The following is a 9,857-nucleotide window of genomic DNA, read 5'->3' on the forward strand; positions in this document are numbered from 1 at the left end:
CCACATGAAGATGATGCTAACTTTGATAACATATGTGATTGTATTGAAAAATGATGCTAACTTTGATAAACTGACATTAGATCAATTGATAGAAAAATAGAGGGGCATGATCTGTTGATTCAAAAACAAAACAAGATGTCTAGTTCTAACTATCAACAAAATGTTGGTTTGTATTATAGAAGAGGGATGCTACAAAACAATGAATCTCCAAGGATCAAAACGGGTTTTTCTGCAGAAAAGACCAATGATTCACCAAAGAATACATCTTCAAGTTATGATCCGGGATATCATGCATCGTCTGCATCTGGATCGTCAAATTCAAATTCCAACCTTGATTGGAAGAATTCTCCATTGCTGAACAATGAATTTGCTCAACAGCATATGAGCTTTTTAGCTTCCATTCTGGTATCTTACAAAGGTTTAATTGCAGGAAAGATCGGAAATCCTAACATGACAAAAGAGGATTACGATCAGGTGGATCCAGAAGAAATGGAACTCATGGATATTCGCTGGTGCATGGCGAGTGTCATTCGAAGAGCTCAACGATTCATGGAGATCACTGGCAGAAGATGTTTGGAAGGACCTGAAATGAAGATGGGTTTTGACAAGAACAAAGTAACTTGCTTCAAATGTAAGGAAAAAGGTCACTTCAGGAGAGAATGTCTAAACAACAGAGTTGATGAAAGTGTAAATCCGTTTCGTGAGGACTATTACAAAAAGTCTATATATCACAAGAACAACGAACAGTCAACCAGAAAGCAAATTGATGGAGGATCATCCAAAGAAAAGAGAGCTGCTTTGTCATTCTGTGATCAAAATAAGGATAGTATAGATGATGATTATGAAAAATCTGTACAATCTATAGTTCAAAATTATGATTGGGAAAAATGTTTGAAAGAGTCAGAAGGACCCAATTTCATAATCTATGATGATGAAGGTTATGATTGGAGTCAACATGATGAAGAGGTTGTCAAAGTGGAAGCTAAAGCAATGACTGCTGAAGTAACACTTACTCGTGAAGAAAGACATGCACGTCTGAGATTGGATGATGTATATGATGCTTACAAAGAAGCAACACGAGCAGGCAGGTGGAGCAAAGAAAAAGAATGCTATGTTGATCCTCAAGGAAACCCAACGGTTGATCCGAAGATGGTTGATCTTGATGCATTAGTTGCTGCTATACCTACTGTGAGTGTTTGGTGCAAAGGCCTTAGGGAGATTCCAAGGTACAAAGAGCAGGTTGAAGAAGGTATTCGGAAGGTGATATTTGCTAGTCTGGAGAAGAAGAAGAAGACAGTTGAAGAAATTGTGACTGAGAGTGAGAAGATGGTGAATGAAGTGAAGAAGGTTGAAGAGAAAGCCGAGGAAGGTGTTGAAGAGAAATTGCAAGTGGCTGAAGAAGATCAGATTCAGAAAGCAGAGGAAACCACAGTGCCAGTCATTGAGGTAATTATGCAAACTGATACTTCTGATAAAATTGATGATGAAGCTGAACAACAATGCAAAAAGTGCATGGAAACGTGCAGTGCTTGTATTGAGAGAGATGAAAAACTCAACAACAGAGACATTGAATTTACTAAAAAAGAAAAGATTTTCAAAGAAAAATGTCATGAGATGATTGAATCTGAAAAGTTTTTGAAACAAGAAAATGAAAATTTGAAACAAAAATGTGATGATCTTGAAACAGAAAACAAGAAATTAAAAGAAAAGTGTTCAGCTGTTTGCAACGAATGTGTTCCAAAAGAAATAAAAATTCAAGAGTTGCAAAAAGAATATGATGTAATGAAATTGTCATATGATACTGTAAAAGAAGCATACGAAACTTTAAAAAGTAAAGTCAAAAGTCTAGATGATAGATTGTGTGCTTGTCAAAGAAACACTAAATTTCTTGAAGCTAGATTTGAAGATAAACAAAGAGTGTTAAACCAATATATTGATGATGTTGCTAAGCTTAAACAAGAATTGGCAGACAAAGAAAAGTTGGTCAATAAATTGCAAAGCTATCATTCATCGTCATATATTCTGGAACGTATTTTCAACATCACACCCGATGAGAAAGAGTCTGAAAAGAACAAAAAGGGAATAGGGTCTGAATACCATCAAGTTCCACCACCGTTGGAGAATAATTATACATTCTATGATGGCGAAAAAGTGGAAAAAGTAATCAACATGGTTGATCAGTTACCCGACAACATTGATGTGACTTACACCAAATCTAATGATATCAGTGATTCAGAGGTGGTAGGTAAGGTTGTTGAAAGTGTTTTCAAAGAAGAGTCGGTTGATAAAGGTAAAACTGAATCACAAGATGCAAATGAAGGAAATTTTCATGATGGGTATCTGAAAAACACAAAATTTTAGAAAAATTTGAATGATGATTCAAAGGGATTGGTTTATACCATGATTGGACCAGACAAATTATTCTTAGTTGTATTCCCGATTCAGAATGTGATTTCGGAAAAGGTTGATAAAGTTTTCAAAATGGTTGAGATTGAAAAATCTGAGATTTTAAAGTTTGCTGGTAAAGGTCACAAAACTTTTTATAACAAACCGGGTGTCAAAAAGAAGAACATGAAGGCTGGATTGGGTTATAAAAAGAAACAAAATTGGTAGAAAAATGTGATGCCAAATTATCAAGGAAAAATGAGTTTTGTTCAAGGAGACAGTTTGGCAAAAGAAAAAGAACTTCAAATTGGACGACAGTCTAATTCTGAGTTTGATAAACAAAAGAGAAAGCAACAACCACAGGTCAAAGATGTGTCCATGAGAACATGTTTCAAATGTGCTCAAAAAGAACATCTTGCACGCAAGTGTCCAAATCCAAAACCTGTGGATGTTGACAAAAAGAAGAATGATGTTGAGAAACAAAAATCTGAGAATGTAAGACAAAGGTCAACCAGATTTGACTCGAAACAAACTTGGAGGTACAATACAAACAAGTTTGCTTCAAATCAAAGCTGGAAATCAAATCAGAATAGGTTCGATTCAAGACAGACCTGGAATTCTCACACACCCAGATTCAGAACAACACAAAGATGGAAAACATCAGTTGATATGACAAAACCCCAACAATTTTGGAAAACAAAAGTTGTTGTTCAAAATCAAAGTGATCAAAAAGAGAAACATTTTTACAAAAGGGGTATTCTAAAAGGTCAGACATGGTCTGTTAAGAAACAGGTTGATTTGGTAAAAGATGAGAAAGGTGAAGTTAACATTGAGAAAGTTTTTGTGAAAAATGATAAAGAATTTCCAGCATTGAATGAATATTGTGTTGAAATGCCTAAGGTCCAACAGACCTGGGCTAAATTGTTCAAGTAATTGAGATAGTTCAATGTGTAGGTGCTCAAGAATTGTGAAGATTGTAAGTTTGGAAGTTGGAGCATTCTGGCACACAGAAATGAGAAGAAGGCTGCTGGACCCTGGTTTGGTTGAACTGGGTGTCTAGTTTGATTGTTTTCTGTATATAAATAAACAATATGTTCTAAACTCTACAAACTTGAAAAATTAAAAACCAAAAATATGTGTGTGTTTTCTTTCTGTTAAACATAGAAAATTACAAAAATTTATGTTGATTGAATATGCCGAAACCCTCACGGCTGAACAAACATGATTACATTCATCAGATTGAAAAACGGTTTTCAAACTGTAAAAATCAATGTTGTCACACCCCCAAAATACCACGTACGGAAAACACCGCGGGACGTGTGACGTACCAGGATCCAAGCCACCAATCACATTGAACTCATATTTATATTTAAATAAATCTTTCATTCATTTACATAAGGTGTTACAATCGTTACATATCTTTCATTGTATACAGCGGAAGCATAACTCATTTGTTACGTATTTCATAAACCATGTGTACATAAACCATTAAGCTTGTTTTGAGATTTCATGTATCACGACCCATGACCACTCCAGCCTTCCAGACAGCAAGTTCCACAAGATATAACTCTACAACCTGCAAGCATGCAGACAAGTGTGTCAGACGACGCTGGTGAGTTCAAAGTTTTGTTAACGCGTTTAGTTACCAGAAGTGTGTTTAAAATAGTTCAACGTTTTGTTTTGATGTTGTTATTACTCGATTACCGTATGTGGCGACTAGATGTGAATGCCCAACCCCAATGCCTCCATTTAGGCATTGGTCATGATGTCAAGGTATCAAACAACCTTGAATAGATGTAAGGGGTCTTATATGTACACGATGTGAATGCCCAACCCCAATGCCTCTAACTAGGCATTGGTCATGAAGTCCAGGTAATTAGTTCACGCCCGTCCTTTCGGCCCGGTGTGAGGGTGCCAAACCTAATAGCGCTATCAACTAAATACCTCGTTGCTTCTTCAGCAACACGGTAGATGTATGGGGTCTTACATGATTTATACTGTGTTCAATAACCAACATCCCAAATAAACAGTTTACCCAGTATTCCCTTTAGAAACGTTTACCAGATGTCCCAAACCACCGGGACGCATGCTTAGAAAAGTGCAGTGAACTCACCTTGGTTTGCTCAGTAGGATTAGTTACTTGTTCACACATAATCAGTCAAAGCCTATGATGTTCATGTATACGAAGTCAGTTTACATTCACATAATTCTCGTATACATTATAATCGTTTTGTACATTCGAAACAACGAGCACTGAATAATACGTGGCAGCTATTTGGACCCATTCAACTCCACACATCACATAAGATTCACAATAGTTTTAAACAGTTAGGTGTGCTTATACATGAAAGCCAAATTAGGTTTCCCTCATTCAACATCAATAGCATTAACAAGTCATAACATAGTTTCATCACACAGTTGTTCATAACCACACTCATGTGTATGTCACTTAGTGGCATTAACAAGTACATTAGCTATACACGAAGGTTATTTCAAGTTCTTCATTTCTAACTATAGTTGCTAGCATGCATCAATTATACAACCAGTACATCCACCATCATGGGTATCAAGGATTATTTGAAACTATATGGTACGAACAAATGGATTTCTATGAGAAGTGCTTGATTCAGACGTGTTCAATCAAAACATCATGTCACATTGGGCCGAACAATATATATCACATGCAAACTAATAATAATATTCTGGGCACACAAGATCACGTGGGCTTGACATAGTTGACTTATTTGGACTGCATGTTTTGCAAGTGGACCGCTTATACGGTTGCAGTAGATTAGGATTGGGCCACTAAGCTATCACCTATTGAATGTGTATTAAATGTGCAAAGTGTCGGTTGGGCATAATACCTTGCAACAAACCACTATTCTTGGCCAAACCAGCTTGCGACGAAACATCATTAAGGTGACGAAACACCATAGTTTCGTCGAAAACCATGTTTCGTCGAGGGTTATGTTTCGTCTATGGTTATGGTGCATCACAACCCTAATTATCAGTTCATCACTATCGGCACATTAAATTAGATTCATAAAACCGCTCATCATGATCAACAGTTACACATATTCATCACTCAATTCACTGTTTAACATCATGAACATTACGCGACTAATCAGTTAAGATTTAAAATCATAAACCACAAGCTAACGTACCGATCGAATGCAAGGACACGGGTGATGCTTCGAAGATAGCAGATTGCTTTGCTTGGGGGGGGGGGTCGTCTGCCGTCCGGCAAGAAAAAGTAGAGGAGAGGTGGCTAGGGTTTTCTTGTATAATCACCTCCTAACTTACGTATGCCCCTAACTCCTCAAACTACACATAAACAAACCCACATGTGCGTGTGGTTCAAGTATTGCAGGCCCGAAGCCCAATTGTGGACCGGTTTGGTTTGGGGTTTGAATAATAATTGAATAAGATGCATGTGTGAGCGGCCCATCATCCGTACGGCCCAAACATGTGCATGTTATAATGGCCGGCCCAAGCATACTTGTGTATATTTTCATTTAGTAAGTTTATATTAGCACAAAACATAACTAAGTTCATCTAAACAAGGACCATTGAATAAGTATAATAAGAAATTAGGATTACGAAGTTAAACGGCACAAACCTTGAAAATTCGGATTGTCACATCATCCCCAACTTGAAAGAAATTTCGTCCCGAAATTTGATAAGTAGGCACAAAGACGTGAAATGATAAGTCAGGATTGCTGCATATTTTCCTCAGGTGCCACATCATCCCCAACTTGAAAGGGAATTTCGTCCCGAAATTCCTCAATGATATCAGTAGTTGATTCAACTGTTCAAACAAGTGGGTATATTAGAGCTCCCTTGATTATTACGCTCTCACAAGGACTTCGGTCCACGTACTGAGTTCCAACAAGCTCTTATGACGTGGATTTGGTTATGTCAACTAACCTTAACTTGTTGGTCCCCGTTTTCGATAGATTCCCTGACAAATACAACTGGTCAGTTAACCTCAGACTCTGGTAAAGGTATCACAAGTGTTTCATCAGACCGATACTTCTTTAAATTTGAGGCAATAATATCATCCGAACGTTATCCAATTCGTCGGTTAACTCGAATCAGCAAGCCATGTCATTGATTCGATCAAGAAATCCAAATGTTCCAATGCATCACAAACTAAGCTTGCCACGTTTTCTATAGCATACCGCACCCTCCAAGGGTGAGACTTTCGATTATGACACGTTCGCCTACAGCGAACTCCCAGTGTTTCCTACGCTTATCAGCTTTCCTGATCGTCATACATTGCCGCTAAAAAGTTTCCGTTCTAAGCAATCTTCAAGAGTTTCGATTACCAGTCCTGAATCTGTGATTAAGTTGCCACCCACCTTAAACCAACAGGGAGATTAGTGTTACAATCCATGCACACCCCAAGCAGAGTTGTATACGTACTAAAACGGTAAAGGCTGCAGTGGAACTCAACCAAAGATAAGTGTCCTTCCAAAAGTTTACTAAAGTCATTCTCGCACATGCTCGTGGCATGTCTTTATGCATCAGGATGGTCCATTACTCCGTCCGGTTATCCTTTAGACGTGAGCCAAGGATGTGGTGTATTGCCTGTCGTGAATCATATATATAGTTCGAAATTGGAGGTAATAGGAGTTGGCACCTCGTGCCTAAAAGTCGCCTCTCATAGATGTTCATTCACAGCAGTGAAGACTCGTCAGTTTCCTTGATTGCAAGAAAGTGTGCTAGTAATGTGAGACAATCAACGATCTCCCAGGTGATATCATTTCCGATTCGAGTTCTAGGTAGCCCAATGACAAAATCCATGGCAGTCTGTTCTCGTTTCCATATGGATGTTTCTGGTTGCTAATACTTCACCTTGACTTCCCCACAAGTCAACTAGCATTCACTTACATAGCTAGATGGGCCATCCTGCCCAACTACCAGTGCAAAACTCATAGATCCTAATATCCCTTATCAAGAATCCAGACGACTAGAATAACGATGCTGGGTGCTTGCTCAATACAAGTCCCGTATAGTTGCCGCATAGTGGGATCCACATTCGTTCCATGAAGTGGCGAATTTCGTCAGACCTGCCAAAGGTTGCTTCTCCATTCCCCGCATGGGTTCAACTCGAAAATCCTCTTCCTTTGGTTCTCCAGTCTGATCAGATAGATTAGAATCGATAGTAGGCTACGGCTCATACGTGTTTGGGTTCCATAGTTGTAACCGCTCGAGGGTTCCCTCCAGCGATGTCATCACATGTTTAGCTCTTTCGAACAAGGGTACACGGGAGGCCCCTGTGATCGGTCTAAATAACGCATCTGGTACCGTCCAAGTAATGCCTCCATCTAAAATTTCCAAGACCACAGTTTTCACCGCCAGTTGTGTGTCGTGCGGTTTCTCTTCCATCACGCAAGTCATCACTCCCTCATGCTGCGTCGGTGTGACTAGGACTCTGATTCGGATCATCATGGTATGCCACTGAATCACCCGTACCCTCGGGTAAAGACGATGCTTAGTGTGTTGCACAGTTGGAATTCGAAAGCTAAAAAGACGTCTTCAAATATCCTGTGAGTAAGCTGTGACAGTATCTAGCAAAACCAAGGAGTTGCTGCATTCCCGAAGGAACCTTTGGTGTCGATCAGTTTCTAGCAAGATGCATCTTGGCGAAATCCACGTGTATTCCCACTCCATTGGTTACATGATCAAAATGCATCCCTCGAATCTAGATATGACATTTAGCTAGACTTCGGACGTAATGGCTCCTCCCACAGGAGCGCTAAAATAGGATACATATGCCACCCATGGCGTTCGTTTCTTTCTGGTCATAATTCAGATCGTCATCAACATATACGGTCGATTCATGTGATCCCTGAAGCTGCTGGTGTGTTGATCAACTCAATGATCATGGTGTACAAAGTGGAAATGACTGTATCGCGTTCGACATGCTGTTCTAAGAGCATTCCCCTCTTGGAATTCCATCCGTTGATAGTTCGTTCGTTAGTCAATCTTCGAATAGGAGCTTAATCCTTGCGACTGGTCAATAGGTTGTCAATACATGGTCAAGACAAACGGTCCTTGACTGTCACTTTGCTGAGTTCTCAGTACGCATACGAAGAGGCCTATCTTCATGGTTATAACTGGGCTCCCCAAAGCGAAAGAAACTAGATCCAGTAAACTCTTGTCCAACTATTCATGTAGGTAATTTGACATTTCTTGCAACCCTCCTGGTGCAAGACAATAAGGAACACTAGTAACAAGGGCTGCTTCTGACAGGATACCGATCTGATATTCTACCTGATGATGTGAAGGTAAACCTGATAGTTCGTCTGGTAGCACTTAGGAAGAATTCACGAACAACTGGTGAATCCTCGATCCTCCTTTCCTGAGCCTTAACATCAGTATCGAGTGCTAACATAGTGGAATAATCCTTCCGTTGACACTTCTGGGCCTTCATAGTTGGAATGGCGCTAACTTCTGCACCACTCTGATGCTCTAGAACAATTAATGATTCTCCACACAAAGTCTTCTCTTCACTGGGTATATCTGCGTGATTCCTGGATAACTAATCCACACTAACTACTGCGTTGTAACCATCAAGAATAGTAGAAGGAAGGTCGATGTCGGGCACTTGTCCCACAAGGTCGAGTTTGTACCCTAACGAACATATGAGATTTCGTTTGTCTTGCCATAAGCCGATTCCACATCAGGTTCGATTCCAAGAAGTATCAGGGTCAAGCAGAACAGAGACGAAGCAATTCGTTACTAAAAGCGCACAGACCACCATGTGGTTATGATCCTGGCGTCGCCCACGCCAATTCTATATGCCCTTCCATGAGTATCATTTCCCGTGTTGTTGTTATCGTTACGAGGATTTCCAGTACTTACGTCGTGTCTTTGGTTGTTGTCGTCTTGATCTACCCATGGCCTATCCAGGCCGTTGGCACCTCCATTTCCATACCGTTAGTTACAATTACGAGTATCTTGATGTTTCCGTGACTATTACCTCTAACGTCATTGCCTAAAACGAAGTCCTACAATTCTCCACCAACGAGGTCCATCTTGTCACATTTACGTGCCACGCCCTAAGACGCTGCTCATTGTGCTGGCCGTTTCACATTTTCGCACCACGGTCATTTGTCATCGTTCATGTCCCGATTAATTCGTATGAGTTGGCTCCCGTGAGCCGCTGACTGGGGTTTAAGATCTGATTAGCGTCAAATTGTTGGTGTTCATTGTTGGTAATCAGGGTCATCCAAATGCTGTAGTCGGTATAGTACTACTCTCATCCTTTTGTCCACCGATGCTACAAGTTGCATGAGCAATACACCGTTTGCTTCGAGTGTGTTGCAGAGCTGGTCGCACTATGGGATCTAAGGCATCAATACATTAAGTTCTAGAAAAAAGAGAGAAGCGGGGGAGATATAGACCAATCATTCGACGTTGTGACATCCAACTCAGGGACGTCCGTACCAGTACCTTGCATCCTA

Source organism: Helianthus annuus, chromosome 1 (genome assembly GCF_002127325.2).
Source record: "Helianthus annuus cultivar XRQ/B chromosome 1, HanXRQr2.0-SUNRISE, whole genome shotgun sequence".
Lineage (NCBI taxonomy): Eukaryota > Viridiplantae > Streptophyta > Magnoliopsida > Asterales > Asteraceae > Helianthus > Helianthus annuus.